Raw genomic sequence first — 14,535 nt, 5'->3', positions numbered from 1 at the left:
ATGTGAGCTTTATTACGAAATATTGTAGTGATTCAAAATTCATTTACCATATTCTTAATAAACATTGGAATATTTTACAACTTGACCCAGATTTGGAAACCTACATTAAAGAAAGACCGAGAATAATCTTTTCTAGAGCACCAACACTCAGAAACTTACTATGTCCCTCCTTCATGCAACCTGGTTTCAGCAGACAGGAGAATTGGCTGACGCAAAGTCTTAAACCTGTAGGGTTCCACAAATGTGGGACCTGTAATTTTTGTCAATATGCTTTGGCACCCACTAAAGAATTTATCTGCCACGGTAATTTGAATACGAAAATCCAGGACTTCATTAATTGTCGCTCTAAATATATAGTGTATGGTATCATCTGTGTCTGTAAAAAAGTGTATGTGGGCAGCACCATCAGGGAACTAAGGATCAGAATCCGAGAACATCTAGCAAACCTCAACAGTCAAGATGTCAAGTTACCATTGGCAACCCACTGGCAAAAAGAACATCAAATGGGACACAAGAGTGAAATTAGATTTGTTGGACTGCAACACATTAAACCTCATGCCAGAGGGGGAAACAGACAACTTCTTCTTCGACAAGCGGAGGCCCGCATGATATGCAGATTAAGATGTATTCAAATGGGACTCAACCAAGAACATGAACTTAATGTTTTTCTGTGATTTAATTTTAGTTTATTTGGTATAAAAGAGTATTATTATATACATTGTTTTTGAATAAGTCGTTACACCTTAGAGGACAACAATTGGTCCAATCCATTAACCAATTCCCATACCATCCACAGGATATTGATCTTTTCTTTGCTTTTGTACTTAGCAGCTCAGTATATACTCATTTTACCATTACATGTTACTTTAAACTATACCTTAGTTCGAGGTGTGCTGCTTTTGACTTCGTTATTAGAACGATAATTTATGGATGATCCACGTAAGTTAATTGTTTGGCAAGTCCCATATTAATTTCCATGTTAACCTATTCTCTCACTAAGCATGGGAATTATACTGCAACTCTTGTACAATCATTTTACATACCTCATATGCTTGTTAACTTTAAGACACCATTTAACAAACAAGATGGCTCAATACGTCCTTGTAAATCACACTACTTTTCCAGGTTATGTTAGTTTCATTACGTTGTCACCGTACTTCACAGTGTATCACAATGGATACTAATACTGATAAAGCTTTTATTATACATTTACTGCACTCCGGTGTAGTCCCGATCATTTAGCTTCCTTTCACTTAGTTACTTAGCAACAGGGATTCAGTCTAGTCACATGACCACACTCTCCCTTAGTACAAGCAGCTTGTAAACGTAGCATTCGAACCACACAGGTAATTATAGTTTCGTAACTGTTCCTTGCACATTGCAGTACAAGGTAATGTTTGTCAAACCACAAAAGCTTAGGCTTCCTTTTAATGGTTTTAAAATAGAATGGTTGCACTTACGAGCAGTCCCGTTCATTTAGTTTTCTTTCACTTTGTTACCTAGCAACAGGAACTTTGTCCGGTCACATGACCGCACTCTTTTTCTAGCAAAAGCAGCATAGCTATTGGCCTAACCAGCCACTCCTTCACTTAGCACAGAGTGCCACTACCTGCAGGCAGAAATTACCGTGCAGGAACGCATTCAGGCGTGTTATGGTAAGCGCCTCTGTCTCTGTTTTTTGTCTTTGTCTTTGATAAGAGACCAGGTTATATTACAACCAGAATAGTACCGTTAGTTTTTTATAATATCCTCCTTATCTTTTGCAATAGATGACGCTCGTACTTTACTGACAATAGACTTGCAGCAACACACCCCTTGTATCGGGATAACGCTTGACAACACTGTTATCAGTGGTAAGGAATTTTGAATATTATGAGTTGATACTTATTTTAACACACAGATCAGATGAAATATTGTAAGTAAGTTGCTGGCACTTTATAGAATGTTAAATATGCTTTTGTATACTCACTACAGCCTTTTTCAGATTCGAACCTATCTACCCTACATAGGACACCTATTTGGCAATATCAACCAATTTAAGGTACAGCATAACATTTGACCATTTTGCTGTCTTTTTGGTGTAACGACTTCACTTAATAAGAATAATTTTCTATAAGTTACTCCAGTACTCAGTATCAAGTAACTTAGTAACTACAGGTTGATAACATGAACCTTTATTTAAAGTCAAACTTTCAATAATAATGTTCATTTTTTAATGCTAACATTTTGTTTTTTCTTCTCTCCTTTTTCTCCCCACACCCCTTCTTTTGCCCTCTATCCTACTCCTCCTCTCCACCTTATGAATTATATGATCCATGCAACTAATTTTGATTCTACTGAATGGATTGGCTGTTTCATTACTTTGGTTTAACATTGGTTAAATGTATTTCGTCATGCCTATTGAACAGTTACACTTAATTGTAATATACAAACGCCCTGAGGACGGCCCAGAGAGGGCTGAAACACGTGTTGGCGTGTAGAGTTGATTTGCTTTTGTTAATTAAAAATACTTGCTGTATAACCCACGATAGTGTGGCATTGGGTTAATTTCTGCTACAAAACTAACCTTGGATTACTGTCTGGCTAGGGTAGCGCAGATAGGCAGGCATCACCTTTCTTATTGCTTATTGTATAGAAGGGGAGTCGAGAAGTTACCCTTCTAAGCTCTGCTACTGCTGCTAATGACCCGTTTATACTAGAATAACCACTTTTTGAGTGAACCAATCATAATGTGTGCGCAACAACCCATATAAGGGCTTCACTTCTCGGTATCTGTACCTCATAAACTTGACATCATCTGTCTTGGATCCAATCACTCAGATGCAAGGCGGAGATGTGGCTCTGATCCAATCCCAGTTCACAGGGGCAAGTTTAGTTAAGCCGGCCCAAACACCCATTGTTGTGTTGTCATTTGAAAGGATAAATAGAGACATCTGACAACACATACACACTCTCTCTTCTGATTCCAGCGAAACACTATGATCCAGCATTCAACATCCAGCCTTTAACATCCTTCCTGATCCAGATGCCAACCACCAGGCCAAGCAGTAGCTGAATCCTTTTCAGCTAGGCCTCAATCCTCAATTAATCCTCAACTAATCCTTACAACCCAGTGAAGCGCTGTCGTGTGGGGAAGCATCCTGAAACTATCTGGCTTGCTACCACAACACTTGCCTGATGAACTTGCCATCCCGCTGATCTGAAATATCCAGAAACAAGAAGGGCAGATCCCGTGCAGTTCCGGTGACTGGCTGTTAGGGAGAATTCTCATAAATGGCTAATTTCCCTTACCTAATGAGTCCCTCAGGAGTTTTGCTTGATTTCTAAGATTTATTTTTTTCACCTGGTAAGAGTGTGAGCCTTTTTCCCACTCTTACATGTGTTTTGCTGTGTGTGTTTTTACCATTTGTGTGATCTTGGGCTCTGGAGCCTCACCTACTCCACAAACACCATATTTGTGTGTGTTACACAGCACCTTCAGTGCAGTGACACAGGGTTGTCTTTTAGACTTCCCTCTGACTCAATTTTTCTGGGACTGACTACTTTCTCCCAAAAACATGTAAAGTTGCCATTAACTTTATGTAGTCTCTTTAAACTACAGACCCAGTACACCCCATCTTACATGGAGTATTGGAAAGGGTTACTTCCTATCCCTTTTTGTCTGCATGTCTTGGAGCATTGCTTTGCTCCCTTTACATCAAGACTTGGCTGTTGGCAGTGGTAACTACCCTAACTTTTCTACCGCAGTTATCTTATATAACCATGGTATTGTTTCAGGCTATCATATCAGCCTCGAACATAACCCTGCTTGACCAAATACATTTTATTTTGTCTCAGGCTGGGTTTATTCGCCATTTTTCTTTGTTAAAGTCTTTCTCGTGTTCCTCTCTGCGCGCCAAACCGGGGTTGATTCATTTGTTCGCCGTTTTTAAGGCGCCTGAAAGTATGGGTCGACAGGATGTGAGGGAGGGATCTTCGGACCCCTGCCATGGGTTCCCTTGGTAACCCAAGTCGAACTCCTGCTTGATTGGCTAAGGGGACTGTCCTTGCCAGGACAGCCACCCTGCTGCGTGATTGACAGCCAGGCTGTATGAATTGGGGAAAACTGCACAAAAATCAGGTCTGTGGGACCAGAAAGGCAGAATTGCCACTGGAATGAAAGGACCAATGAGGAGCTGATGGAAGAGGACCCCTTCAACGACTGAACCATCCGGTGAAGCCCTGTTGCCGGTATGAATCTTCAGAATCCGACGACAGACAAGATCCTCCTAGAAACTTCTTCCCTTGAGCTGGTGGGACCAACCAGTTCTCCCAAACTGCAAGCCAGGACCCCTCCTCTTGTTGAATTTGCTGTACAGAGCTACAGTGCGCCGATAGCCAGGAAGGTCAGACCCTGCTTGGGTTTTAAGGAGCGCACCTTTTATTTGTTGCTTTGCTCTGCTGCTGGTTTCTTCCCTGGGTAGTGCAGGACCCTCCAGTATTCCTACTTCGTGTCAGTCCAACAGTTGTTTCAGGAACCATGAGCCTGCAGGAACTATCAGGAACCTCCACCTCAGCTACAGCTTCCTCTCCGTTTTAAGGTACTGTGCAAACCCAGTTGCTCGTTTGGTTCAGCTGCAGGGAAAGTGTATGAAATCTTTCCCCAATCCGAGGGCTTGTCCTTCTCTTCTCTTTGAACTAACTTTTCTACCACCCAACCTTGTCTGAAATCTGTGGTACAAACTTTACAGCAAACTACCCTCAACCGTGTGATCTTGAGCTAAAGACATTGGCCCTCATTACGACCCTGGCGGAAAGTGACTGACCGGACCGCCACAGCGTAAATAGCGTTTCCGCCATTGCACGAAGGAGCAAAGTGCGGCCCATTCCGACCCATCGGGCACGAGCACCACGCCATGGCGGAAGTGCAAAGTCCGCGATGGCGGAAATGACCCCAAAACGGCCCACACCGCCGCCGTACGGCGCCCTAGGTGCAATACCGCCACCCCTCTTAGCGGTCACCGCAGTGTGCGCCTACCGCAAAGTACGGTGACCGGAAATATACGGAAACGGAAGTTAAAACATGGCCCCGGAACGGGAAACATCCCGCCGTACACCTATAAAACCACTAAAACCACACAACCACTAAAATCACTACCCTGAAACACACCCCAACCCGTCATCCACCCTAGCGAAACCAAGAAAAATGGGAAAAGTAGCGAAGAAAGCGTGCGACCGCAAGCGGCAGGTCCACTTCTCCCGTGAGGAACTCACCGTGCTAACAGAGACCCTCCAGGAGAATGCTGCCGTCGTCTTCTCCACGCAAATGACCAGAACGGCACTTGCAAACAAGAAGGCCATATGGGCTCTGGTGGCACAGCGGGTAAGTGCGGTGGGGACCGCACCCCGCACCCCACAGCAATGCTGCAAGCGATGGGACGACCTGCAGATACGCGTCCGCAGCATACTCTCTGCCAACCGCAACATTGCCACAGCCACCGGGGGAGGTCCTGAATCACCCATCAAGTTGACCCCCTGGGAAGAAATCTGTGCGTCCACCATCGGAATGGAGAGCATAGAGGGAGTCGGAGGGATGGAGAAAGGAGTGCAGACATCCGAAGATTCAGGTAGGTGGGCCAAATAAAACAATGCCAAATCCACACAGTCCATCCATGTGAAGTACCATGCGTCCACATAGTGCAACAGAAACACATGTCCAGGAGAACGTCCACACACATCGGCCTGATAGCGCACGTTAAAACCCACAATAAATACATAAATAATTAAAAACCCCTAAAACACGCACTACACGTGCAGCAGGCACACCCTAACTGCAGGCTGCCAAACAACTGCACCCTCACTCCACACACAAATGAAAGCACCTCCAAGGCCCCGACCCAAATCACCCTCAGGTACCACTCCAATGCATGTGATACAATGCCATTCCAATTCCCACAGACCCATCAATAACCCTCGCCCTCCTTTACTCCACCACAGGGTCCGATCCAAACGACGAGCTCCAGGACACCCCTACCAGCACACCTGCAAAGAGGGCTAAGACCAACGGCCAGAGACCCTCCACCTCAGCTGCACGCATCAAGACACGGCAGCAGCACAAATCAGGTGGCAGCACAGAGGAGGGAACATCAACAGGCACCCCAGCAGCCAGCATGCCCACAACACCACCACCACAGGTCCCCCCAATGGATGCCACAGAAGGCACTGCCTCTGGTGGCAGCAGCACCATAGGTGACACCCCATTGATGGCAGCATGCTCGGACACCGAAGACGGGGATGTCGAAGTCAGATCCATCCATGACCTGTCCCAATCCCCCTGTCTGTCCCATCCCGTACAACATGAGGATACCACGCAGGGGCACCCACAAGACGACGACTGGCCATCCCCCACAAGCCCTGTGGCAAGGCAACATGAGGACAACAGCCCCTCTGTGACACCCCCGCAAATGGCCATGGCCCAGCAGAGGCAACAGTCCCTCGACCAGTTAATCGTGCAACAGCAGCAAATGGCCACGCTCCTCAAGGACCATGCCGATGAATGTGGAGGCACTAAGGCAGACATAGAAACATCAACTGAGACACTTAGGGCAGAAATGGAGAGAGGTACAGAGACGCTAAGGGCACAAATGGAGAGTAGCACCGAGAGCCTGAGAGTCCAAATGGAGAGAAGCACCGAGAGCCTGAGGGGGGAACTGCATGCGACGTCCAAAGACGTATGTGCCGAACTTGCCGCAGTGCGCCGTGTGCTCACTGAGCTCTCGCAAACCCTTAGGGACATGCATGGACGTGAGCAGGCAGACACATCATCCGTTGCAAGTTCCGTCCAGGGCAGCCCCCAACGTAGATCTGGGAGGAACCTGCGCTCCACAGGCAGGGGTGCCCCTGATACCCGCAGAGGGGGCTTGCAATAGCGACTGCCCACTGACAATGAGCATCTTTGGACACTGGTGTTCGGGGGGGAGGTAGGAGGGTGGAGGGGGTGTGTTGGGCTCACTTGGGTGGCGGGTCGATAGGGTGTTCAACATGATATCACATATGCCATAAACAGTGCACGATCAACCAATGAGATGTGTGGACATTGATCATTGTGTACTAGGCCATCATAGGCGTACAGTCCATATTGTGCATGTCCCAGACACACACAGTGCCACGAGTCCCATGTCCATGTATCAGCCACCAGGCGTGAGTGCTAGAAGCATGCATCAATGAGATGCTGACGAATGTCACGGGCCTCCGGTGCCTCGCAGACTCCATGAGGTGCTGCCACATCCCCACCCTCATCATGACCATCATCAGGTGCTTGCAGTTCTGCGTCAGGGGGCATGGGCACATTTCTACGTACGCACATGTTGTGGAGCATGACACATGCCATGACCATCTTTGCAACCTTCTCATGGCGGTACAGGAGTGCCCCGCCAGACCTGCTGAGGCAGCGGAAACGAGTCTTCAGTAGGCCGAATGCCTGTTCGATGACTACACGGGTACGTGAGTGGGCATGGTTGTAGTCCTCCTCATGCTGGTCCCGTGGGTTCCGGACTGGTGTGAGGAGCCATCTCTTCAGTGGATATCCAGCATCACCTGTATGTGGACGAGAAACGCATGATGTGGAATGCCATTGCTACGTACGCACACCCCCCCCCCCTTCCTGCCAGGTCATTGCCAAATCACATACCCCACATAATCATGCATGTAATGAGACTCACCGAGTAGCCAGGATCTGTTCCCTGCGTGTCGCTCCATGTAGCGTGGTATTGTAGAGTTCCTCAAGACCATAGAATCATGGGTTGATCCAGGGAATCGGGCACAACAATGTGTAATGATCCTGTTGGAGTCACACACCATTTGTACATTCAGGGAATGAAATTGTTTTCGGTTGCGGTACTGGGCCTCCATGGCATGTGGGACGACCAATTCAACATGGGGTGCAGTCGATGGCACCAATGCAACCCGGTATGCCGGCAAGTGCATGGAATCCCACTTTTGTGTTGGTAATTTCCTGCTCCGAGCGTGGTAGAGAGATGTAGTCGTCTGCGTGCTGCAGGAGGGCATCGAGCACTTGCAATAGTGTCCGTGAGAACAGTGGCTGAGAAATGCCATGCAACTGTCCGACTGTGTGCTGGTAGGTGCCTGTGGCCAGGAAGTGTAGTACAGACACCACCTTCAGTAGGGGTGGGATGGCGGTTGGGCTATCTATCATGCTGACAAGGTCTGTGTCATGTCCACAATGGCGGCTATGGTGTCCCGGTCCAGACGGTAGAGGGTGTGGATCTGCTCATCAGTGAGGTTGAACGGATGTGCTCGGAGGCGTGGGATTGCGGGCTGCCTGCGTGGTGGTAGTGGCTGTGCTGGCGGCCCTTGCTGGCCCTGCCTTGGCCTCCTCCTCCTCCTGCGTCTCCTCCGTGCGGCCGGTTGTAGTTGGTGTTCGTCTTCTTCTTGGAGTTGGAGTACTTGCAGTGCTATCAGGTCCCCCAGGGCCAACATCGCGAGTCCTGCCGGTAGCATTTCGGTGTGGTTGTGGGAGGAGACTGGCTGTGCAATTTATGTGTTTTCAGGCTGTATGGCCTCCACCTGTGGTGATTAATTCCACCTGTGCAAACTGCTCTCCCCTTTGGCCGGGCACGTCCCGCGCACAACGCTGCAATTCGGGGAATGGCATCTTGCTATTGCAATCATGTATTTGTACCCGATGGCCGTGTAAGATTGGTTGATATGTTCATTCTGCTGTGGTCCCATTGTTTCCCATACTATCTGTGCAGTCGCGAACAGACTTGTGAAGGGTCAGTGGAACGTAGTACTCGAGTAACGGTGGGCCCTCATGCATCACTGTACCGAGTTGCAACGACGGGCGGGGCGTCCCATTTGTGGGTGAAGGCAGTTTCCATTTTCACACACAGCCGCACTCGATGGAATAATTAGTGATTTCAAACGGCCACAGATGCCTTTTCGACGTGATGTTGCAAATGAGGAATTCGAAGGGCGACGCTTTCGGTTTCCAGCTAGCGGCGAGGAGATGCCCACAGGTCTGACTGCAAATATAACGTTCTATTGTTCAATGTCCTTGAGACAGGGGCCATGGCGAGGAAGCAATGATTGATATGAATAGTTTGGGATGCGCAATAGCTACGTGGCCGATGAGGCCGGCCGTTCCAAATACATGTTACTTCACGACACTGGAATTACGGGCTGGGGCACTGTGGATTTTGCAGGCTGCATAACGCACAGACTCAATGGATGTTTCTAATGTCATGTGAGTAATTATTCAGGCGTTTTGATCCCGGGATGAGGGAATGATGGATGGATGCATGGGCAGGTGATTTGATACAGAGTTTGCCATGTACAGGGCTTCTTGGGATCTATCCGCCTCCCCTACGCTATCTGATGCAGGGCTGCCATAGTGGGACCATCGTCTATCTGGCCTTGTTGAGCCCTCCCTGTCTCGAGGCGCCCTCAGACACTTGTGTCCATGCACGTTAACATACCCATCTGATGGTTTCTGTTTTGACAGACGCATGCACAGGTACACTCGTTTGTGATGGTGTTTGCACCTCGATATAGATGGTTATGAGTCGCAAGTGGTTTTGGGGTGGTGGTGATGATCCTTTGGAGTGGGCTAGCATGCATATGGCTGTGTATTTAGTGTGATCATTGAAGTGAGTTGTTGGAATGTAGTTCTGATGGCCATTCTGTTCTTTTTCTTTTCTTTTGGTTGACAGGTATCTCCTCCCCTTTTGCCACTGCCATCTGTATGCCACTCCTGCAGATGGGTTTTACTCCCGACACCTGCTGCTTCGTGTTAATCAGTGGAGCAGCATTACGATCTTATGGGACGGTCGCCAATGGCCCACATGCCCTTACGCAGTACTGGTGGCTCGGAGCAACATTTCGGCCTTTCAGCTGGACTAGTGCCTCCCCATTGGGACGGCCCTGCGGTTCTGTGCGCTTCCATGTTGCCTTTTCGTACGTGAATGTGGCTCTGTGTACCATGAGGGAACAGGGCGTCACACAAGTAGTGGCTGGTCATTTCTTGCGGATGCAGCCCACAATGGTGAAAAGTGTTTTGGAGTTCATGGCCTGGTGGCTGTATGGGCTTGGTGATTTTGATGTGCATTAAATTTCTATTCTGATTTGGCCCGTGTAGCGTTTTTCTTTACAAGTGATGTGGCATATGCCTATTTGGGGGGCGATGTATTGTGGGGAGATCTGCATTGGGTTCCAGCTTCGGGGTTTAGTTGCGTGGTACTGTGCTGTGCGCGTTTGCCTACGAGGCCCGTGAGGTCAGGGATGGGGGCTGCCAATATGACAGTTTGAATGTTGTCATGCTCAGGGGCGGGGGATTGGGTTTTGTGTGACAGATGCCGGTCAGCCAGGTGGACTGGTGGAATGATGTGATTCTCGGAATATTGCTGGTCACAGGTGCCTGTGTTTGCGTGCGTTTCTTGGTGGGGGACTGTGGTCATGTCCATTGGGATGGCTTCTGTATTCGTGCCATCTGTGCCCTGCAGCTCCCATTGGCCCCTGTTGTGTTTCTTTTGTTCGTTGGCATGCATGGGTGACTTGTACTTTTCAATGGTTGCATTGTGACTTCATTGCACCTACGGGGAGTTGTACTTTGTGGGCAGGGAGCGGTGTACAGGCACTCAGTGGGGCCGTTTACGGTTGATTCGCGATGCCGTACTTCTCACCATGGCGGAATGGTACATTCCGCCATGCTTGATGGCGTTAGGTACATGTCCGCTAGGGTCGGAATTGGCGTACCCTTGCGCCATGGTGGTGTTTGCGGTTTGGCATGGCGCGCGCGCGCGTGCTTGGTGCAGTTAGCGTTGGCGTTCACTACGGTGTCGCTAATGGCTTCGTACTTTGAGGTGACGGGTCATAGTCGCACCGAGCGCTATTCGATGGCGGTATTGCATTTCCGCCATCGTTTTCCGAATTCCGCCAGGGTCGTAATGAGGGCCATTGTCAAGTTTACTTGGCCCTAAGCCTTTTCTATGTGATTCTATCACTGTAGTTCCTCTTGCTCTATTGACCTGACTACTTACCTGTTGGTGTGGTTCATTTCTATTAACTTTGTCTTTCCTTCCCTTTTAAATTGCTGGAGTGCCATTTTGCTACCAATTCATTTTTGTGAGCTTAACTTTTCTGGAATTTAAGGGAAGTGGTGTGGTGTATTAAGAGTGTGATTTTTAAGTTGCTTATAATGGTGTAATGTTATACAACTGAAGAGTGAAAACCATGTATATTCTTTTACTTGAAAACAATGAGTCAGTGTTTTCCTGAATCATAGTAATTGCTGTCCTTTGTGTAACTATTTGATACTGCTCACTTACTCTTGAGATAAGTCTAGCTGCTCAGCCATCACTACCACTTTAACTGTGTAGTACAGGCTTGCACCAAAGGTGAATATGTACTGTCACTTGTAGTCTTAATTGTATGTGGTGTTCCCAGAGCTCAAGTCGAGGGTACAGCTAAAATGAGAAACATTGAATATCCTCTTCGAATATATGAATTAAATCCGCCCTCAGAGATCAAACCACAGTTGTCAGGTTCGTAGGCCGGACACTTCACCACTGCACTATATAACATGAGAAAACATAACAAACAACTAAAGGTGAAAGGTCCCATTTCGGTACTGCAAGTCCCACATTTGTATTAGTTCTTCGATTTTACAACATGTACACCTTTTAAAGTTTTCAAAAACACTAATAGAAGAAAATATACTCTCTTGGTTTTGTGTGTGTTGATTTTATGAAAGGCAAATGCCAAATATCCTGTTAAAATGGATGGATATAAAAAACAAATTTCATTAAATGTACATATTTCACCTTGATATGCTAATTTCTGGTGACGTCACATCCCATTGCATTTGTTGAGTCCCCCCACTTTAACTTTTAGGACTTGACCCCTGGGTGTTCCCAAAGGGTACTCCATACAATTCTGCCTAACACCGGCCTAGCTGATCCTATCTGATCCTAGCTGATGTGCTGTTCTTCCCTGATAGACCGGATCCATTGACCAGAATCTTGACAGGCCAAAAATCTTAAATCCCAGTGAATTGTGAGTATTAACAGGACGCTGGAGAACTATTGTATACCTTGCCTTATCTTATTCCACCTTAATATCTGAACTATCCTTACTTTCATTACCAGTGACAGTGTCAAAATCTTTTTGCTATCTTATTCTATTTGCTAAAGCGTCATTTTCATAGTCATTTTTATTTGTGTAACTCTGATCCAAAAATCCCACTTCGAGTGTTTGGACTGGTTCTGCTGGGGAAGGCACTCAGGATCTGTTACTGATGTCATGGATCAGTCTCAGAGCTTACTTCGTCCCAACCTAGTTGTCCAGCCTGCATGTTCTAGTCTTGGGTAAAAGCATAATCCATAATTTCTGGTTTAAAACTGAAGTTCTTGTCCAAATTTGTGTCTTTATTTTCGAAAAACACCTCACACTAAAACCTCCATAACTCCCTCAGTTTTAAAGATAGAAATGAAATGTCAACTCCCACTGATACCTAGCATCCTTAGCTACATCCACAATTTGCATTACAAACAGTGTAGTTGACCAGTATTTATCGAAAATTGCATAGTAAATGTTTGCAGCGAATTTACATTTTGCAAATGTTTTTGAATTGTCTTTAAACTATTTCCCAATTTGCCTTTGAGATTCCAATTGTTTTCTTCTGATTAAATCATTGCATTTGATTGCTTGCATCTGTTCAAAGCAGCTCGCATAGAAATGTATACTAATTTAAGCATTTTTGACTACATTTAGGGGCCGATTCATGGAACAAACGTGCGCCGAAAATCTTCGCACAAGCAAGCGCAAGCATGCGCATGCGGAAAAAAACAGGCGCACTCGCACACGTGCGATTCATGGAAGTCCCTGCGCGTGTTCACCTCGGGATGTGCCACCAGGGGCACCCACCACCAGGCCCCCACCCATGTCTCCCAGCACCCCCACCCCCCAGCCACCAGGGGCAGCCTCCACCAGGCCCCCACCCATGTCTCCCACCACCCCCACCCCCCAGCAGTGCAGGAGCAGCCTCCACCAGGCCCCCACCCATGTCTCCCAGCACCCCCACCCCCCAGCCACTAGGGGCACCCACCACCAGGCCCCCACCCATCTCTCCCAGCACCCCCACCCCCCAGTCACCAGGGGCAGCCTCCACCAGGCCCCCACCCATGTCTCCCAGCACCCCCACCCCCCAGCCACCAGGGGCACCCACCACCAGGCCCCCACACATGTCTCCCACCACCCCCACCCCCCAGCCACCAGGGGCACCCACCAACAGGCCCCCACACATGTCTCCCACCCCCTCACCCCCCAGCAGTGCAGGGGGACCCACCACCAGGCCCTCACCCATGTCTCCCACCACCCCCACCCCCGAGCAGTGCAGGAGCAGCCTCCACCAGGCCCCCACCCATGTCTCCCAGCACCCCCACCCCCCAGCCACCAGGGGCACCCACCACCAGGCCCCCACCCATGTCTCCCAGCACCCCCACCCCCCAGTCACCAGGGGCAGCCTCCACCAGGCCCCCACCCTTGTCTCTCAGCACCCCCACCCCCCAGCCACCAGGGGCACCCACCACCAGGCTCCCACCCATGTCTCCCAGCACCCCCACCCCCCAGCCACCAGGGGCACCCACCACCAGGCCCACACCCATGTCTCCCAGCACCCCCACCCCCCAGCCACCAGGGGCACACACCACCAGGCCCCCACCCATGTGTCCCAGCACCCCCACCCCCCAGCCACCTGGGGCAGCCTCCACCAGGCCCCCACCCATGTCTCCCACCCCCCCACCCCTCAGAAGTGCAGGGGGACCCACCACCAGGCCCCACCCATGTCTCCCAGCACCCCCACCCCCCAGCCACCAGGAGCAGCCTCCACCAGGCCCCCACCCATGTCTCCCTGCACCCCCACCCCCCAGCAGTGCAGGGGAACCCACCACCAGGCCCCCACCCATATGTCCCAGCACCCCCACCCCCCAGCACCAGGGGCCGCCTCCACCAGGCCCCCACCCATTTCTCCCACCCCCCCACCACCCAGCAGTGCAGGGGGACCCACAACCAGGCCCGACCCATGTCTCCCAGCACCCCCACCCCCCAGCCACCAGGGGCAGCCTCCACCAGGCCGCCACCCATGTCTCCCAGCACCCCCACCCCCCAGCAGTGCAGGGGCACCCACCACCAGGCCCCCTCCCATGTCTCCCAGCACCCCCACCCCCAGCCACCAGGGGCAGCCTCCACCAGGCCCCCACCCATGTCTCCCACCGCCCCGCCCCCCAGCAGTGCAGGGGGACCCACCACCAGGCCCCCACCCATGTCTCCCAGCACCCCCAGCCACCAGCCACCAGGGGCACCCACCACCAGGCCCCCACCCATGTCTCCCAGCACCCCCACCCCCCAGCCACCAGGGGCAGCCTTCACCAGGCCCACACCCATGTCTCCCCCCACCCCCACCCCCCAGCCACCAGGGGCACCCACCACCAGGCCCCCACCCATGTCTCCCAGCCCCCCAACCCCCAGCAGTGCAGGGGG

This window comes from Ambystoma mexicanum, chromosome 5p, assembly GCF_040938575.1.
Source record: "Ambystoma mexicanum isolate Mex_15411 chromosome 5p, UKY_AmexF1_1, whole genome shotgun sequence".
Taxonomy (NCBI): domain Eukaryota; kingdom Metazoa; phylum Chordata; class Amphibia; order Caudata; family Ambystomatidae; genus Ambystoma; species Ambystoma mexicanum.
The sequence above is the reverse complement of the archived record's forward strand: the minus strand, read 5'-3'. Positions refer to the sequence as shown.